Below are 21,469 nucleotides of genomic sequence, written 5' to 3' on the forward strand. Positions count from 1 at the left end.
GAGGAGAGTGAAAAAGTTGGCTTAAAGCTCAACATTCAGAAAACAAAGTCATGGTATCCGGTCCCATCACTTCATGGGAAATAGATGGGGAAACAGTGTCAGACTTTATTTTTCTGGGCTCCCAAATCACTGCAGATGGTGACTGCAGCCATGAAATTAAAAGACGCTTACTGCTTGGAAGGAAAGTTATGACCAACCTAGAGAGCATATTCAGAAGCAGAGACATTACTTTGCCAACAAAGGTTCAGCTAGTCAAGGCTATGGTTTTTCCTGTGGTCATGTATGGATGTGAGAGTTGAACTGTGAAGAAGGCTGAGTGCCGAAGCATTGATGCTTTTGAACTGTGGTGTTGGAGAAGACTCTTGAGAGTCCCTTGGACTGCAAGGAGATCCAACCAGTCCATTCTGAAGGAGATTAGCCCTGGGATTTCATTCGAAGGAATGGTGCTAAAGCTGAAACTCCAGTACTTTGGCCAACTCATGTGAAGAGTTGACTCATTGGAAAAGACTCTGATGCTGGGAGGGATTGGGGGCAAGAAGAGAAGGGGACGCCAGAGGATGAGATGGCTGGATGGCATCACTGACTCGATGCATGTGAGTCTGAGTGAACTCCGGGAGTTGGTGATGGATAGGGAGGCCTGGCGTGCTGCGATTCGTGGGGTCGCAAAGAGTCGGACACGACTGAGCGACTGAACTGAACTGAACTGAACATGTTCACAGCTACTATATGAAACCTGTTTTACATTTTATCTCATTCAGCCCTAATCTCTTTTCAAGGCCAATATGCACTCACAAACAGTGAGAAAGAGAGTTTTTGTGTGTGAATTTTTAAATTGAGATACAGCTGATGTAGGGCATTATTTTCAGGTGTACAGTAAAGCAATTTGGATAATATATATATATATATGTATTTCAGAATATTATCCATATATTATTATAAATTAATCAGCATAATGTCTGTACCTTACTGTAATTCCTTATTGGTTACCCTTTTTGTGATAAGAGTTTGTATCTGTTAACCCCAAATTCCTATTAATTCCTGTCCCTCTCCACTCCCTATCCCCTTTGGTAATCATAAGCTCAGTTTGTCTGTCTGTGAGTCTGTTTCTGTATTGAATATAGATTCATTTGTATGATTTTTAAGATTCAACATATAAATGATATCATATCATAGTTACTTTCTCTTTCTGACTGACTTAACTAACTATAATATTCACTAGGTCTGTCTATGTTGCTGCAAATGGTAATATTTCATCCTTTTATGGCTGAGTGATGGTCCACTGTTTGGGTGACTGTGTGTGTGTGTGTGTGTGTATCATATCACATCTTCTTAAGCTAGTCATCTGTTGATGGGTACTTGTGTTGTTTGAGTGTCTTGATTACTGTAAATGGTGCTGCTATGAATGACAGTTTCTCTTCTTCTGGCTATGTTCCCAGAAGTGGAAATGCTGGATCCTATGGTAGCTATATTTGTAGCTTCCTCAAGTACTTCCATACCAATCTCCATAGTGGCTGCACCAATTTAATTCCCACCCGCAGTGTATCAAGGTCCCTTTTCTCCACACCCTCTCCAGAACTTATTATTTGTAGACTTTCTGATGATAGCCAGTCTGACCCATGTGAGGCATAACCTCATTGTGGTTCTGATTTGCATTTCCCTAATATTTACTTATGTTGAGCCTCTTTTCCAGTTCCTCTTGGAGATCTGCATCTCTTTGGAAAAATATTTAGATCTTCTCCCCATTTTTTCATTTTGTTGTTTACCTTTTGTTATAGAGTTGTGCATTTTGGATATTAAATCCTTGACAGCCACGACATTTCAAATATTTTTCTCTCATCCCATAAGTTGTCATTTCATTTTGCTGATGACTTCCTTTGCTGTGCAAACCCTTTTAGGTTTAGTTAGGTTCCATTTGTTTATCTTTGTTTTAATTTATTTTGCCTTGGGAGACTGATCTAAGAAGATATTGCTATGATTGTTTTGTCAGAGTGTTTGTTGCTTCTGGTCTCAGAATTCTAAGAGTTTATATTTAGGTCTTTAAACCATTTTGAGTTTATTTTGTATATGGTGCGAGGGGGTGTTCTAATTTCACTGATTTACATGTAGCTGTCCAGTTTTCCCAGCACCACTTGTTGGAGAGACTGTCTTTTCTCCATTGTACATTCTTGCCTCCTTTGTTGAAGATTAATTGACCATAGGTGCATGGGTTTGGGCTTGCCGGGTGGCACTAGAGGTGAAGAATCCTCCTGCAATGCAGGAGACGTGGGTTCCATCCCCGGGTCAGGAAGATGCCCTGGCAGAGGGCATGGCAACCCACTCCAGTATTCTTGCCTGGAGAATCCATGGGCAGAGGAGCCTGGTGGGCTACAGTCCATGGGGTTGCAAAGAGTCAGACACGACTAAAGTGACTTTGCACGCAGGCACACACTCGTGGGATTATGTCTGGACTCTCTACTCTGCCATTGATACATATGTCTGCTTTTGTTCCAGTATCAAGTTGCTTTGATGACTGTAGTTTCCTAGTATAGCCTGAAGTCTGGGAGGGTTATGCCTCAAGCTTTGTTCCTTAACTCAGGATTGCTTTGGTAATTCTGGGTCTTTTTGTAGTTCCATATAAATTTTTGAAATATTTGTTCTAGTTCTGTGAAAATGTCATAGGTTGTTTTGATAAGGATTGCATTAAATCTGTTGATATCTTTGGGAGGTATAGACATGTTTATAATATTAAGTGATCTGATCTAAGATCATGGGATATCTTTTAAATTCTTTGAATTTTCTTCCAATTATTTTATCAAGGTTTTAGAGTTTTTATGTCTTGGTTAAGTTTATTCTTAGGTATTTTTGATGGCATTTTAAATGGGATTGCTGTTTTGTTTTGTTTGTTTGTTTTTTTTGCAATCTCTTTCTGATATTTCTTTATTAGTGTAATGGAATGCAATAGATTCCTATAGATTAATCTTCTATCCTGCTACCTTGCTCAGTTCATTTCAGGGAACAGAATGTAAAAGTTAAGTAACATGACCTAGGAAACAGCATTATTAACTACTACTTCAGGATTCATAAACGGGAGTTACAAAAATGATTCAGCATTTCCCATTTTATACTTTAACTGACATTCGACATCCCAGGAAGCATCATTATTCAGTTGTTCTTTTCAAAACAATGTGAAGAACATGCAAAACACTAAAACTCATTACAAAGTATTGGATACCCTCTGCATAACAACATTAAAAGATGTGTAAACACCTGGAAGATATTATATTCACATATAGATTTCTTAAGCTATAGAGTAGGTCAATGATATCAAGAGTGCACAAAAACACTTGAAAAGAAAAAAACTATGTAAATAAGTAAGAACTAAATCATATTAAGTGAACAGGATTGTCATGATGTACCAAAAATATGATGCTTTTTTTTGCAAAGAATATATATCAGCATGGGTGTATGAGTGTGATTAAATATGTTAGTGCATTACATGCAGAGAAAAATCTGGAAAGTAGGCACCAAGAAGTTAAGAGAAACTCATGTCTCTATTTTTTCCATATGTGTTAAACAAAGAGAAGTATTAATTGGTGACTTAACATATTAAGAGAAATTTTGTAAAACAGGTTTATCAACAGCTGAGTCACAATAGTGTAGAAATACATTCATTGACTTAGGTATTAAACAGATCTCTGTAATGATTATTTGGTGAATATGCATTGTCAAAGATAGAGGATGTTTTAATTTTATAACGTTACATTTCTAGGGTGTTTTCAATATGTAATTTACTGAATAAAATGTTGAAAATACAAAAAATTGCACCCTGATAAAGATACAACATTCATATATTCATTGTTTCAGAAGGCATTGAAAACAATGTATTTGACAGTTTTCTATATGTGTGTGTATTTATATGTGTTTTTTGTCTCAAATTGTTTATATCAATTATCCATACACTAATTCGTGCAGCTTTCTACTCAATTCACTAGGAGGCTGGATTTCCAGTCCCCGGGCTTGAAGATCCCAGCATGGGCATAAACACAGAAGGACTGCTGCCAGTGTGAAGTCTAGAAATCTTGGCCTGTGGAGGGGAATCCGTTCAACTCCACACCAATACCACGGCTCTTTTCCATCCCCCATCCTTTGCCAGCCACCAGTTCAGACATTCACACCTGCAGTTCTGACTCTGTTCACCAGGTGGCAGCACTCTCCATTTTCTACATATTTTTCTTTCTCTCCCTCAACGAAAAGACATCATTTTTTCAAAGTAAAAAGTTTCCCAAAGACAAAAGTAGGTACAACGGGACCTTAACTTTCTTTGAAAATTCAGACGTGTGTAAAAAGACTAACAGGATATGTGTGTAGTTTCTATCCTGCTTCTCACTGAGGTATTATGTGTACTGTGTGAGTACTATCTGCCAGGAACTGTCAGTCCAATTCCTTATCTGCATCTCAGCCTCTCTCTTATCTGCAGACCTGCGTACCTGGAAATGCCCACAGGAAACAAGATGGATGTTAGTGGCCATCCCTGGGGTATGACCTCAGGCTCCATTCTAAGCAAAATGAGTCTGAGCTTGACTTTGACTCCTGGAAACCATCATGGAAATAAGAAATGATGTAGCTGAGTGGAAGAGCTTGTAACACAAGAGACTGTGGCACCTCCTAACTCAAACCCCCATCCTTTGGCATAGGACTAATAAGCTGTCTATTACCTTTCCTGACAGGACATCACTCAGAGAGTCAAGGATGAGATGATCAATGTTGGTTTCAGTTTTGCTTCTTCTCACCAGATCCAGCTGGAGGTATCCCTTTCTTTTGTTCTGTCAGAATGATACACTTTGGAATTGGTTTGGAATTTATTACCCCTGAGGAGATAAGAGGGTGGTTCTATCCATTTAGTCATCTGACAGGTCCATTTGAGATGACACAGAATTCCTGCTTCATGAAGATGTTCTCTGCCAGTCGGGGGGAGCCTGGTATGTATCCATAAGAGATGGCAAAGAGTAGAGACTGAGCTATTAAGACAAACACAGCATGAAGACTCTGGTCCAAATGCCCAACTCTCTTGACTTAGTGAAATGGTTTTCCCAGATTTCTCACACGATGGTCACTTGTTTTCTGGGTTCCTCTTACACCTGACACTCTAATATGATCCCTTTCTCTCTCTCCTGGCTACAAATGTACACCCACAGTAAATTCCTCTATAAGCTAATACTCGGGAAAAGTTTTCCAAAGATGACTTCAAATCCAGAGGCAGTAAGAGAAAACCCTGGTAACACTTGATTCCATTAAAAATTGCATGGTGAAAAATCTCACAAGCAAAGTAGAATGAAAAGTTACACATTGGGGAAAGTATACAACTTATGTAACTAACAAAGTTTATCTACTTGTAGTAGAAAGATTATGAAAAAGAAAAGGCCAATGAGAACATTCTGAAAGAGAAAGCACACTAGATACAAAGAAGTACTTCCCGAAAAAATGTTCCTTCAACATGTTAAAAACTGTTCAACCTAACTCTTAAGAGATGCAAAGAGGAAAAATCAGGATGCCTCTTCTCATCATTTACATAGTCTGTGAAGAAATAGGGAGACATGTACATTTTTGCTGGTGGTAATGTGACATGGTACAATTCCTAACCAGGGTATTTGTTATGATGTAATGAAATTACCAGAGTACTTACCCTTGGAATCAGCAGTGCCTTTTCTAAGAATCTACCCTAAATTAACAATGCAAAAAGAAAAAAAAGACATAAGTACAAAATCATTCCTGCCAGAATAATGCATACAGCAGAAGATAAGAAACAAGACATATACAACATATATATTCAACCAGCCCCCTGTTGCGAGGGTCTGGTTGAATAAACTGTGGTCCATCTACATCCAAAAGGACTATGCAGCTATAAAAACCAATAAGAGTAAAAAAAACACCAATAAAACTCTCTTTCTCTATTGCTATGGAGTCATTGCCAGGATAAAACTTTTAGTGATATAAAAAAACAGGTGCAGAAAAGTGTGTAGAGCTGCTGCTGTCCCATAGGATAGCTACTAGCCTCAAGTAACTACTTACAGTAAGTTAAATTAAAATTACAAATCAATCACAGTTGCCACGTTTTAGTAGCTAAATGTTCAATTCCTGAATAAAATGTTAGTTAATGACTGCCATGTTGAACAGCACAGATACAGAATATTTTCCTAGCTCCACAGAAATTTCTATTGGATAGCACTGGTATAAAGTATGACAACTTTTACATCTGAAAGGAGAAACAAATGTATGTTATCTGTTCTTATATTCTCTAAACTGGGCAGTAAATACAATTGATGATAAAAATGTGTACCTATAAGGGGACAGAAGAGCAACCCAGGATGCATGACAATGATGTAGATTTTCTGACTATGAGATCTAGGTTTATTAGCTCTATTCGCTGAAAGGGGCAAGAAACATTGACCAATCTAGTAGCAATCAGCAACTGTAGTCCCTGCACTGAATTTTCTAAACACATTTCCCACTGAAAGGCACCAGGCTTCCTGGAGAAATGCCTGATTTCTGGTCTAGGTAAGGATTGTACAAGGTGGGTCTGGACTGAACTCTCGTAACAGAAATTATATCAAAAAGAAAAATAACCTGAGGGGCTCCCACTGACCAAAGATAGAACAATTGGACCATCAAAAACATTCATGCTTATAATGGGGACTGCAGCCATGAAATGAAAAGACGCTTGCTCCTTGGAAGAAAAGCTATGACCCACCTAGACAGCATATTAAAAAGCAGAGACATTACTTTGCCAAGAAAGGTCTGTCTAGTCAAAGCTATGGTTTATCCAGTAGTCATGTATGGATGTGAGAGCTGGACTATAAAGAAAGCTGAGTGCTGAAGAACTGATGCTTTTGAACTGTGGTTTGGAGAACACTCTTGAGAGTCCCTTGGACTGCAAGGAGATCCAACTAGTCCATCCTAAAGGAAATCAGTCCTGAATATTCACTGGAAGGACTGATGCTGAGGCGGAAGCTCCAATACTTTTGGCCACCTGATGGGAAGAACCGACTCATTGGAGAATCCCCTGATGCTGGGAAAGATTGAAGGCGGGAGGAGAAGGGGATGACAGAGGATGAGATGGTTGGATGGCATCACCAACGTAATGGACATGAGTTTGAGTAGGCTCCAGGAGTTGGTGATAGACAGGGAAGCCTGGCGTGCTGCAGTCCACGGGGTGGCAAAGAGTCGGACACGACTGAGTGACTGAACTGAACTGACGTAGGGAATCCTCAGGCTCCCAACACGGGAGTCATCTGCTGTTCCCACTCTCAGCTTCCCTCCACAAGCCTGGCCACCTGCAGCCTGTGAGAGGTGGGCCAGGCCCAACTGCAGGGAATGGGTCTTGAAGGGCAGCCTGGGGGGCCTTGCAGAAACTTGGGGTGCAGAGGAAGTTCTGGGGTCTGTCCTTTGCACTCAGACATTGAAGGTCCATTTCAGTGCACCCCTCCCCAATATCTAGAAGCTTAAATGAGGCCAAAGATCGAGGGTGTGAAGGTTTAAAATATCCCAGCTGGCTCCAGATGGGGTGGACCATGAAATTGAAGCCAGCAAGAGGGCCTAGGGGGCTCATTGCCTAGTAGGGGAGCTGTGGGGGTCTTCAAAGCCTTCAGCAGGCCACGATTGGCTGCCCCAGCCCAGGAGGCTTTGCCAAGGAAAGCTGTCACCAGCCCCCCAGTTTGAGCCTCACCTTAACACACCCCAGTAACCCCCTGAACACCCGATGCCACAATTTGTTCACACATCCCTCGGGCCCCCAGACCACAAGATGACCACATGCTGCATGTGGGTACATTCAGCCCAGCACACTTGCCAGGAGGATCAAGCATGTAGGAGGTGCCCCAAGGAAAGGGGACACCAGGGGTCAAAGATGAGGTATACCTGCTCACACAGATAGGTAATAGTTGTGGACCCAGGAATCATTTATGACTCTGCCGTATGATCATCCCAATTGAGCAGCCTCAGGGAAATCACATGGCTAAGAGAAGGGAATCTGTCTCTAAACAAATGTTACATTCAACAGTTAGGAAGGGTCTCCACTTCCCAGCATTTTAACTAAGGTCTTGAGTTGACAGTAGTTTCTCAACATGCATCACTCTGTCCTTTCCAAATAAACTCTCTTGAAATGAAGGCAAGCTCGTGGGTTTAACCACCCAGTTAGCAAAGCAGTGAACACCACAGAGACAGGAAAGGTTGAGAGCCTTCATGAACATCCAGAGGGGCAAATGTTCAAAGGGCAGGTTTCAGGGAAAATTTAGTCCCAGGATCATTCAAAGTCCCCATAAACAGTCAACAGAGGTAAATGAAAGCACCTTTGAAGTACCTTCCTTGTTGTTGTTCAGTAATTGCTCATGTCCAGCTCTTTGCAACCCTATGGACTGCAGCACACCAGGCTTCCGGTGCCCTCCGCTATCTCCCGGAGTTTGCTCAAACTCATGTCTACTGAGTCCATGATACTATCCAACCATCTCATCTTCTGCCATCCCCTTCTCCTCCCGCTTCAATCTTTCCCAGCATCAGGGTCTTTTCCATTGAGTTGGCTCTTCACATCAGGTGGCAAAAATACTGGAGCTTCAGCTTCAGAATCAGTCCTTCCAGTGAGTATTCAGGGTTGGTTTCCTTTAGGATTGACTGGCTCCATCTCCTGCTGTCCAAGGGACTCTCGTGAGTCTTCTATAGCACCACAATTCAAAAGCATCAATTCTTTGGCGTTCAGCCTTCTTCGTGGTCCAACTGTCACATCACTGCATGACTACTGGAAAAATCATAGTATTATACGGACCTTTGTCGGCAAACTGATGTCTCTGCTTTTTAATACGCTGTCTAGGTTTGTCATAGCTTTACTTTCAAGGAGTGAATGTCTTTTAACTTCCTGACTACAGTCACCATCAGCACTAATTTTGGAGCCCAAGACTATAAAATCTAACACTGTTTTCATTTTCCCCCATATATTTGCAATAAAGTGATGGGACCAGATGCCATTATCTTCATTTTTTTGAATGTTGAGTTTTAAGCCATTTTTTTCACTCTCCTCTTTCGCCTTCATCAAGAGGCTCTTTAGTTTTTCTTTGATTTCTGCCATTAGAGTGGTATCATCTGCATATCTGAGGTTATTGATATTTCTCCCTGCAATCTAATTCCAGTCTGTGATCCATCCAGCCCAGCATTTCACATGATGTACTCTGCAGATAAGTTCAATAAACAGGGTGATAATAGATAGCCTTGACGTACTCCTTTCCCACTTTGGAACCAGTCCTTTGTTCCATGTCTGGTTCTAACTGTTTCTTCTTGACCTGCATACAGGTTTCCCCAGAGGCAAGTAAGGTGCTCTGGTATTCCTGTCTCTTTATGAATTTTCCACAGTTTGTTGTGATCCATACAGTCAAAGGCTTTAGCGTTACCTATGAAGCAGAAGTAGATGCTTTTCTCGAATTCCCATCTTCTTTCTATGATCCAACAGATGTTGGCAGTTTGATCTCTGGTTCCTTTGCCAATCCAGCTTGTACATCTGGACATTCTTGGTCCTCATACTTTTGAAGCCTAGCTTGAAGGATTTTGAGCATTACCTTGCTGGCATGTGAAATGAGTGCAATTGTGCCGTAGTTTGAATATTCTTTGGCATTGGCTTTCTTTCGGATTGGAATGAAAACTGACCCTTTCCAGTCCTGTGGCCGTTGTTGAATTTTCCAAATTTGATGGCATATTGAGGGCAGGACTTTAACAGCATCATCTTTTAGGATATGAAACAGCTCAGCTGAAAGTCCATCACCTCCACTTGCTTTGTTTCTAGTAATGCTTCCTAAGGTCCACTTGACTTCACATTTCAAGATGTCTGGCTGTAGGTGAGGGACGACATTATCGCAGTTATCCAGTCATTAAGATCGTTTTTGTACAGCAGACACCTTCTTTGGGGCACCTAAAATAATCCCAGGAAAGGAAAATATACACATGCCCAACACTAGTAATACAAAATTGGGTCACCTTCAAAATTGAGGCATCCATAAAGTGACCAAAAGTCTGTGTGTTAGTCTGGATACAGGAAAACACACTCCTTTCAGTCACTGTCTTCTTAGACCAGGTTGTGGCTATCAGATTTTAGCTCTGCAGAAATGCAAAGTGCAAAAAAAAAAAATGTAAATGATAGTGAAGGTGAATATTAAATTTGGGGTTATCTTGGGGTTGGATAAGACTCTTGAGAGTCCCTTGGACTGCAAGGAGATCCAACCAGTCCATTGTAAAGATTAGTCCTGGGAGTCCATTGGAGGGACTGATGTTGAAGCTGAAACTCCAATACTTTGGTCACTTGATGTGAAGAGCTGACTCATTTGAAAAGACCCTGATGCTGGGAAAGCTTGAGGGCAGGAGGACAAGGGGATGACAGAGGATGAGATGGTTGGATGGCATCACCGACTCAATGGACATGAGTTTGGGTAGGCTCCAGGAGTTGGTGGTGGACAGGGAGGCCTGCCGTGCTGTGGTTCACGGGGTCACAAAGAGTCGAACACGACTGAGCAGCTGAACTGAACTGAACTGAACTGTCACGGCAGTGCTGTGTTGTGATACACCTCACTGAGCTGATGAAAGGACTTGAGACAACAAAGGAGGAGAAAAGCCTGAGTGATGTCAGCGACGATGCAGAGATGGAACAAACCAGAGAGCTAGCAGGTGGACAGAATGTTCTGGCCAGGAATGTGACTCCAGGAGGCAGGTAGGACCTCACTGGCAGATGGAGTCCCTGGGGTCTGGGGACAGAGAGAAATTAAAGAGGGTGTATATTTTCCAGATGGCATGGGGCATCTCTTACTCATGAATTCTTCCCCTTTAGGTCTGCTTCCTACTTTCAAGGAGGTTCAGGGAACTGAGTATCAGCACAGTTTCCCTACTCTCAGTGGACCTGGTCCCTCTCTGCTCCGTGGACCAGTGACAGACATGTGGGGCACTTTACTCCTTACCATCGTTGTGCCTTTTCAGTGTATGAAGGGGCTGTGTAGTGTCCATGGAAGCAAATATGGTCCTTCCCCAATCAGTCCTACACCCAGATAGCCTCAGTGCCCAGGAGTGTCCCATCAGTTACCTCTCAGCCTTATGTGCTCACCTGGGAGCCCCCACTCTTCACTCCAGGCAGAGTGGACTCCCCATCTCTTCCCTTCCATCCACCCCTCCTTTAGTCTTGCCCACTGTCCCAGGCCTAGTTCCTCTTTCAGGAATCTCTGATGGCTCCAGTGAACATCAAGATTGTTCAGGATTGTTGTCTATTCAGGATCTTTTGTTCCCTACCGATTTTAGAATTATTGGATTTGGTTCTATGAAAAATGTCATTGTCATTTTGATAGAGGTTGATTTGAATCTGTAGATTGCTTTGGTGTTATGGTCATTTTAGCAACATTAAGATTTTCAATCCATAAGATGCACTATCTTTCCATTTATTTGTGCCTCTTTCATTTTCTTTCACCAGTGTCTTACTGTTTGCACTATAGAGGTGTTTCACCTCATTTGTTAAATCTGTTTCTAGGTATTTTATTCTTCTTTATGCAATTGTAATGATATTGAGCACCTTTTCATATACATGTTGACCATTTATATATAATCTTTGGGAAAATATCTCTCTAGGTCATTTGCCAAATTTTACTCAGACTTTTCTATATTGAGTTGTGTGATTTCCTTACATATTTTGAAAATTAATTGCATGTTATATACACAGTTTACAAAGATTCTCTCCAATTCCACAGGTTACCTGTTTATTTTGTTGACTGTTTCTTTTGTTGTGCAAGATGTTTTGTTTTGTGGTCCCACTTGTTGGTTTTTGCTTTTGTTACTTGTGCATTTGTAATATATCGAAAAATCACTGCCACGACCAATGCCAAGGAGCTTTTTCTTCTATTCATAAAACCTGGGAGTTTTATGGTTTCAGGAAATAGCAAGAGAACTAGAAATAGAAAAGGGACCTGAATACCTGAATGCATTTTTGCAATCTCATGATAAAACTTTAACCCCGAGGAGCTGTTTCTTATGGGAGTGAAGAAAGTGGTTTCTTGAAAGGAATCTACCCTTGGTGGAGATGCTGTGAAGATTTTTGAAATGACAATGAAGGATTTAGAATATTCCATGATTTAGAATATTAGATAAAACAGTGGCAGGTTTTGAGAGGATAGACTCCAGTTTTGAAAGAAATTCTTCAGTGGGTAAAAGGCTAACAAACAACACTGCATGCTAGTTGTTTCTGAAAAAGAAGAGTCAATTGATACAGCAAACGTTAGTGTTGTTTCATTTAAAGAAGTTACCATGGCCACCCCAACCTTCAACAGCCACCACCCTAATCAGTCAGCAGCCATCAAAACACATGCCTGACCCTCCACCAGCCAAACGATTATGGCTCTCTAAACTTTCAGATATTTGTTAGCAAGTTTCAGCAATCAAGTATTTTTAATTAAGATATGCACTTAGTTTTTTAGACAACGCTATTGTACACTTAATAGCCTACAGTACAGTATAGACATAATTTTTATAAGACATGGAGAACCAAAAAATTTATGTTATTCACTTTGTTGCCATATGGGCTTTCTTGCAATGGTGTGCAACCAATTCACAATATTTCCAACATATACTTGTATCTATAATTGAGGCAAGGTTGAGTGAATTGGTAGGAAGAATAAAGTTTAGGTTCAGAAGACGTGGGTCCCAGTCTGGAACCAGCCAATGAGTAGGAGCATGCCGTGCAGCAGTGTAGGCCATTAAAGTAGGTCCCGAACCTCAGGTTCCCCATCCAGGGAGTGACCACTCTCTCCTTCATACCGGTCCTTGTCAGGATTTATTGAAACCACAAGACAGTAAAGGTCACCCAGAGCGTTGAGTCTCAGTCAGGTCTGGCTGAGGCTCAGTTTTGTCACCTATAAGGAATGAATCACAATGTGGAGTTTGTAGTTATGTCAAAAGGATTAAATGTTATATGTAGATTAAAGATAAGCCAGTGTCATTTTATGTACATAATTAATGAGAATATAAAAATGGTGATATCTCATCAGAGGTTAATGGAACATTTTTCTTCCTTCTTTAGTTTTTTTTTTATTACTTTCAAAGCTCATTTAAATATTTTGAAATATATTTAAGAGTATTCCACAAAACAAATTATTCAAAAATTTTAAGACTTGCAATTCTACCTCAGGAAGATTCATTTGGTTTTTGCCACGCAAAACCAATCCACTAAAACTGACAGACTGTCAATACATTGCTACCATGGGCTCTTTTACAGAAGGAGAAACAATCCCCAGCTGCCACAGGTTCTCAGAAATACAGAGTCTGATTTTTGTCTGAGGAACGATGCTGCAGTTCCTTTGCTGAAGTGTCCCCAGCATCCCCCTTCAAAGTGGAACAGTGAATTTTCGGTGACTCTTCAGACAAGATATTTGAAAAGTTCAGCATCTGAAGTCCACTATGTGATGCTACAGCCTCTGAAAACTGGTGCGCTCACAGCCTTCGGTCCCCTTTCACATGCAAAGTGTGTCTGGAGATGACAAATGTGGTGGAGTCATTATATGCCTGAAGTGAAGTGAAGTGAAGTCGCTCAGTCACGTCCGACTCTTTGCGACCCCATGGACTGTAGCCCACCAGGCTCCTTGGTCCGTGGGATTTTCCAGGCATGAATACTGGAGTGTGTTGCCATTTCCTTCTCCAGGGGATCTTCCCGACCCAGGGATTGAACCCAGGTCTCCCGCTTTGTAGGCAGACGCTTTACCATCTGAGCTACCAGGGAAGCCCCCCATTATATGCCTAGTGGTAATCAAACCAGTAGGGTGTGTCTGGGACTTCTCACATGAGGTGATCTTTAAGCTGAGATCTGAGCTTAAGGAGGCTTTAGCCAGCAAAAGGGGTAAGGGTGGAGACGAGCCAAATATAACAGGAAGGACATACCCTGTAATCTGGTTCATCCCTTTGGAAAATCCAGAGTGGAAATCCCTTACCCATCAGTCTATCACTCAGGGAAAAACTTTGTGAACCTTAACAGGACAGCTGTAGAGAGATGTACATGAACCCCTTCTGCCTTCCTTGCTCCCACCTCAGGCATATACTAACCAGTTGTTCTCTAAGAGTCATATTATTACTATGATTTCTATGTGGGAAACCACAGAGAAGAAAATTGTTAGGCAAAGCAATCTGAGCATGAATTTATTTTATATATTCTCCCACTACTCGCAATGCAAAGCAACTTTTACAACATTTTTCATTCCTTTTCCCAAATAGCACTTCTCACTGGATAAAATTCAAAAACTGGAGATCTGTGCCACCTGGTGAACATATCTGGAATAAAAGCCTTGGAAGGAGGAAAGGAGCAAGATGCCCATCACTAGGAAATATCTGGTAGGATTTTATGGTTAAATGAATCAGTAAGGGTGAGTCAGAGCCCATGTACATTAAATCTACTGGCAAGAACTTTTCTTCAGCCTCTCCCTCCCTGTTGTGACAGGAAACTGATATACATGTGATTAAAAGAGTAAAGAGAAAGTGTAGTGTGAAAAAAATTATCGACTCATATATAAACACAGTTAAGCCACATAAATTGTTTTTTGAAATGAAATTCACAACTAGTTCTATACTATAATGTTATAAAAATTGTCATTAATTACTTTTCTGACTTCAAATTAATATCTTTCTTTTCAAAACTAATGAAATGCAGGGATGTGTATACAATAGATAAAGTAATTTTTATGTTTTATTAATCTTTTTCCATAACACGAAATGTATTCTTGATAATTTACTTTGTTCCCCAGATATATTTCTCTGTGTACAGTATTAAATAAGTAAATTTACATGAGCATATCCGTTCTTCCACATGTTGTTCACAGTATGTATATATACTAAGTTCTGTATCTATATATCTATGTTGATATATGTATGTATGTTTATGTAAATATACATATGTAAATGTATGTACATTCATATATACTTCCAATATAACTGCTTTTGTATTTGTTTGATCTTTATATGTTTGTGAATCATAGTTCTCATTCAAGTTTTTAAGAGACTTTAAATGACCCTCTTTACTGATCAGATTTATTTGTATTATATAGTATAAACCATGTGCTCTAAAATATGTTCCTAATATTTTGCCAATAATTTGATTTATTTTGTATGTGACATTTTTGTTTGGGAGAGACATGGGCTTTTTATCACTTCACTTCAATTGCTCTAATTAATTTTGTAACAGAGTTCCAAGCTTTTCTTGCCTCTCAGATCTAGTTTTGGTTGTCCTGGTGTCAATGCCATGTTGATAGGGTCCTCAAACAACCTTCTCCCCCATGTCTTGGTCTTGAAGATAGGTGAAATCCACTCCCTGGATATAGGGCCCCAGGAATTGAAGTGTCCTGAAGGATTTGTGTGAGGCTCAGGTTGAAGCAGAGGAAATTAGACTCCATGGAGGGAAGGAAATGGTCATTTATGGAGTTATATTAGGCCAGATGCACTTTACATGGTATCTTGTATAGGCAAACACAGATTCAAATATTTTCCCCATTATTAATCAATGTAGATTTTGGGCTAAAGCTCTTTTCCATTTTGTCATGAGGCCCTCAAGTCTTTGGATCTAGAATTCCCAGTGGACTAGTACTCAATGCAACCCTATGCATTACTCACTTTTTCAGTCATGCACGCTAAATTGCTTCAGTTGCATCTGATTCTTTGCAACCCTATGGACTACAGCCTGCCCATCTTCTCTGTCCATGGGATTCTCCATGCAAGAACAGTGGAGTGGGTTGCCATGCCCTCCTCCAAGGGAGCTTCCTGACCCAGGGGTCGAACCCGTGTCTCTTGTGTCTCCTGCATTAACAGGCAGGTTCTTTACCACTTGCGCCATCTGGGAAGCCCTTTATTTTTATATTTAAAAATAACCCACGAAAATTAAAGGAATTTTTTTACTGTCAAAAGAAAAAAATGTAAAAGATTGAAAAGTTTGGAGACAACATTTCAAACAGTATTACAGCTTTTGTGTTCATGTGCAAGAGCAAACAGGATTTCTGATAATCAATAGAGAAAAGACAAAAAAAAACCCACAAATAATTCATCTAAAAAACGAAATGCTTTTCAGTAAACATCTGGAAATATGCCAAACCATGAACTGAAGAAATGAAAATCTGAAGATGTCATATTAAATTAAAAATTAATTTGCATACATTTGCATAGGTAACTTAAATTTTATTTTATTTATTTATTTTTGCACCTTGTGGCATGTGTGATCTTAGTTCCCCAACCTGGGATCAAGCCAGTGCCCCTGGATTGGGAGTGCAAAATCTTAACCTCTGGACCATCAGAGAAGTCCCTGTAATGGAAAATTATAAACAATATTATATCTAGAACTACATACCTACACAAATCCTTTAAGATAGGTATATGCATTACCATAAGAGAAACACATCTGGAAAATGTGCACTAATTGTTTACATTGGATACCTTGGGTACGTGTGGGTCATGATAATGTGATCGTGTAGATGGAAGGTTGAGAATAATTTTATTTTCCAGATATACATTTTCAATGTTTGAGAATTTCTGATTAGGCTAATTTGTTAAGAGGAACACTTGAAAACAACAACTAATTGACAAAAAGGTCCAATATATTTACATGTTATAAAAATGTTCACATGTGGTTGTTTAATAAAAAGTCAACTTCTTCAACTTTTGACTTGACAATGTATCCGTGTATTCGTATGCATTTGCGTCTTACATTTCCCTCACCTCAGATGTTCACACACTCAGGTGTAGATTTTCTTCATCTCTCTCAGGCATTGTACTTCTTTCAGGGCACAGAGAACTGGAGAGGAAGATATTAAACATTCCAGAAAATTCTAGCTCATGAACTAGAGCCCAGGCTTTTCCTTCCTTTCTTCTTTAGAAACCCTCTGATTTGAGACTTTCATATCTACAGTTCTGGCTCTAACGGAGGCAGTGTTTCAGAGAGTAAAGTGAGCAATGGAGAGCTGTGGGGAGCAGCAGATGAAGCTTCCCTTGCTCACTCCCCCTAGGCTCACCCTCTGCTGTGCAACCCAGATCCCAACAGGAGCTGGGGACCCCTGCACTAGGGGATATCTGCCTACATTGGCTATTTTTTTTTTTAAAGGAAAGACTAATTTTTTTTTTTTCTACTGTCATTGCAGTGACCCACCAAGCTCTGTTTGGTATTTCCTTTTTATTTTCAAGGATTTTTGTTGTTTTGGTATGATCTCTTTGGAATGGATTAGAGTTAATTCTAGCCACCTGATTATTTTTAGAATAGTCAGGTGGTGGCTCAGACGGTAAAGCGTCTGCCTGGCAATGCGGGAGACCCGAGTTCGTTTCCTGGGTCAGGAAGATCCCCTGGAGAAGGAAATGGCAAGCCACTCCAGCACTCTTGCCTGGAAAATCCCATGGACGGAGGAGTCGGACACGACTGAGCGACTTCACTTCACTACACTTGCATAAACTTCAGAAAAACCCCTTTATTGCACCAAGTATTTAGTAAAGCTATGCTTCAAGAAGGCATCTTCCAGTCCATGGAGCTCAATTCCGGCCTGTTTCTCCCAGTAGCATCTGGATGACCCTAAACAAGTGCAGCACCTCAATAAGCCTCAGCAACCTTGGAAAGTTGATGATTCTGGTATCAACGTCCCCTTGTGAGGAATACATGAAAGAACAGATGTAATGTAGCAAGGACCGCGCATTTCCTGCTGCTGTCCCTCCAGTTCTCTGGGTCTGCAGAATGAAGGAACACAGTGTAATGTAGCTGATGCAGCAACTGGGACAGAGGGTTCTCTGTATTTGTAGCTACAAGTATCAAGATCCCTGCTGCTGCTGCTGCTGCTGCTAAGTCGCTTCAGACGTGTCCAACTCTGTGTGACCCCAGAGACGGCAGCCCATCAGGCTCCCCCATCCCTGGGATTCTCCAGGCAAGACACTGGAGTGGGTTGCCATTTCCTTCTCCAATGCAGGAAAGTGAAAAGTGAAAGTGAAGTCGCTCAGTCATGTCCGACTCTTAGCGACCCCATGGACTGCAGCCTACCAGGCTCCTCCGTCCATGGGATTTTCCAGGCAAGAGTACTGGAGTGGGGTGCCATCACCAAGATCCCTAAGCCTCCTGATTCTAGCTGGCCTCCTCTGCAGGGGTGGTACCGTTGGAAAGAGTTCCTTGGATGTTATGCTGGTAGCAAACTCAGAGGGCAGTAAGTACAGGAAGTTAAGTCTCCTCTGGCCCCCAAGACTCTCCTCCTCTATGACCTTGGGGAAAGGACTTCCTGTTAGGACGCCATCTTGTTTGTGTGGCTGTTAAGACGCCATCTTGTTTGTGTGGCTGTGACGAAGGTGTTTGGGGCTTGCACTCTTCTTACCTCAGCAGTTTTCCTTGATATTCTACAAGCTTCCAGCTCCAGACCCACAGATTCTCTTCCAGGGCAGTCTGTGAGGACGGTGGTGACAGATCTCTGCCTTCAGGCCACCCTATGGGTGAGTGGTCTGTGTGAGACCTTCTCTTCAGAGCCCCCCAAAGCAGGAAGGGTTCTGGGTTCCCTCCCACACCCCAAAGCACAGGACCCCCAACCAGTTGCCTGTTCTTCAGGGAAAGTGGGGAGAGAGCCCAGACTGACTATTTTCCGGTCTCTTGAGGAGATGGGCCAAGCGGGCTCTGACACACCCATCTCGATTCCATGTGGTAAACCTCCCCTCCGACGAAAATGGCCGTTGCTGACTTGAATTTTTCTCTGGCTAAGAAAAGGCATGAGTCATGTTATCTTCTCAGGTCTAGGGTTTGGAGAGTGGCGAGGGTCACCTAGGTGGAGGGTAGGATTATATAAACTAATATTCTTTGGATTTATACTAGAGGTGGGGGAGGGGCAGAAACCCGACCGTTACTACTGGCTATTACGTTAACAGTTAGGGTAAATTGTATTAGCCCTTCGAAGCTTCTTGAGGCTTTATTGCCGGGCATGTGATATATTCTGGAATGTTTGATGAGTAGTCATGTGCATTGTTCTACGTCAATTAAATTAATTTGTTTAAGTCAGATTTTAAAATCCTCTCCCTCTAGCTGAGATTTTGGTCTGTCATTTTATGTGTCACTCAGTGGGATGTGTTAAAATTTCCCACTGTGGCTGTGGATTTGTCCATTATTTCTGTCAGTTTTTGCTTTGTATGCTGGCTTTAAGAGGCATACAAATTTAGAATGTATATTACTATCTTCTTATTGCACTGAACCTGTTATCATAAAGGAATTTCCCTTTTAAAGTGTACCTTTTCCTTTACTGATATGGTTATAGCAGTTTTCTGAGGTTAATGTGAAAAGGTGTACATTTTGCAATTTTTTATTTTCTAATTTTCCTGATGATTAAATTTTGCATATGTCTCTTTTCAGGAGTATTTGAGGAAAGGTTTCTTGTCCAGTCTGATACAATCTGTCTTTCTATTTGGAGTATTTCGCCTGAATCTTCTAAAATAAAAATAGATATAATTTGGTTTGTGTATATCATATTATTGTGTATTTATTGTTGCCTCTTCTAAGTTCCTTTTCCTTTCTTTTCCTTTGATATGGTGAATATTTTTAACTATCAAATCATTACTTTGCATGGTTATCGAGGTAAACATTCTTTTGCTATTCTTGTAGTGTTCACCCTTCAGATTACAATGTACATTTTTGCCTTTTCACAGTCTAATATTAGTTAATTAGTTCCTAAAACTGCTCAGTTATGGGGCTTTGAGACACTTTGATTCCATAAACTGCTTCCACATTTATTGTCACGCATTTTCATACTCTCTATATATAAATCCCCGAAGGAAATTATTATCATTGTGTTATATAGTCAATACTCATTTAAATTTTCCTCCATATTCACAAATGTCATTCGTCTTTCCTGTATCTGTGTGGCTCCACCTAGGGTGATGTTTCTTCTGCCCAAAGAAGAGCCTATAATATTTCTTTAGTTTGGATCTTTAGGTCACAAATTTTCTGAGTTTTTGTTACATGATGTGGAAATGCATGTCTTTTCTTTTAAGGATGTTTTTCCGTAAAGCATATTTTTTGTCCTATTAATATAGGTCTTTTAAAAATTGATTTATTTATTTTTGGCTGTGCTGGGACTTGTTGCTGGGTGAGGGATATCTCTAGTTGCAATGAGCAGGGACTACTATCTAGTTGCAATGCACAGGATTCTCATTACCACGGCTTCTCTTGTTGCACTCTTGTTGCAGAGCACGGGTTCTAGGGCACATGTGCTTCAGTAGTTTTGGCTCATAGGCTCTAAAACACAGGTTCCGTTTCTGTGGCACAGGGCCTAAGTTGTCCTGAGGCATGTGGAATCTTCGCAGACCAGGGACCCTGGTGTCCCCTGCATTGGCAGGTGGATTCTTAATCACTGAACCACAAAGGAAGTCCTCCTATTAATATTGTTATCCTACGTTGATATCTTGGTACATTTGGAAACTTCTCAGCCAAGTTCTCTTCAAATACCACTTCTCCCCTGTTCACTTTCCTTCTCTATGGGGCTCACATTAACCATGTATTAGGTATACTCATTGTATCACCTTTAATTCTCTTTTTTGGGGGAGGGTATTCTCCATATTATATCTCTCCAGGTTCCATCTTGGATCTTTTCATAAGACTTACCTTTCATTTCTCTAATTCTTCCTTCAGGGAGGCAGATCACCTTTGACCCTTGAACTGTCACATCAGGGTAGATTTCAGGGTAGGGTTTATTGTACTCATAGAGCAGAGCAGAGAAGTGAGACTTGGGGATAAAAAGCCACTTGTCCCAGGTCACCTAACCTGAACCAAGTAGAACACAGCCTAACATCACAGACTGCACTCTACATCCAGACCCTTTCCCTGGTTTCTTGTCTGTGACTGCTCTCGACCTCTCATTTCATGAAAAGTGGAGTCATGGTGAGGTCTCTCAGCCATTTCTTAGCTCTATGATGCATGTATGTTTAGATTATAAAGAATGATGTTTCTTCATTAGTCATATTTACTCAGGACTACTTCTGATACTGGGACCACTGATATGTTGTTGTCAATTTTAGAGCACACTGATAAAGTGAAGTCTTTACAAAGAAGAGCACAAAGCTCGGGTATTTACCGAAGGCAATACGCCTGTTGGTCTGAACCGGTCACTTCCCAGCAGCAGCAAGACAGAGATTCAAAAGAAAGTGATGCTCATATGGTCATCCAAGGAAGATAGTAAGGTGACCAGGTCAGCATGACTGAGCATTACCGAACCAAAACCATGTAGCTAAAAACATTATTTCTTCTCTCCAACCTGGCAGAGTGAATGATGGGAATGAGTTAATTGTTTGGCATTCTTCACTGTAGCTCTGAATATCGATTTGGAAAAATGTAAAGGAAGAACTTTCAAGCCTATATGGACGCACTTTGTTCTCTCCATTCTTCTCTCTGGAGGCTTTTGCTTTGTCTCCATGTTAACATGCATTTGGTCTTGTTTCTGAAAACCAC

At 40.8% G+C, this 21,469-nt stretch overlaps 1 long non-coding RNA gene across 1 annotated transcript; it reads left to right on the top strand.

The window, feature by feature from the left end:
* Positions 1-11,013: 11,013 nt before the first annotated feature.
* Positions 11,014-21,195, top strand: LOC132344766 (uncharacterized). Its single transcript, XR_009493719.1, has 3 exons — positions 11,014-13,470; positions 14,251-18,474; positions 21,040-21,195. It is a non-coding gene; the product is annotated as an uncharacterized lncRNA (long non-coding RNA).
* The last annotated feature ends 274 nt before the right edge of the window (positions 21,196-21,469 follow it).

Source organism: Bos taurus, unplaced genomic scaffold, assembly GCF_002263795.3.
Source record: "Bos taurus isolate L1 Dominette 01449 registration number 42190680 breed Hereford unplaced genomic scaffold, ARS-UCD2.0 Leftover_ScbfJmS_2182_1813_891_820, whole genome shotgun sequence".
NCBI lineage: Eukaryota > Metazoa > Chordata > Mammalia > Artiodactyla > Bovidae > Bos > Bos taurus.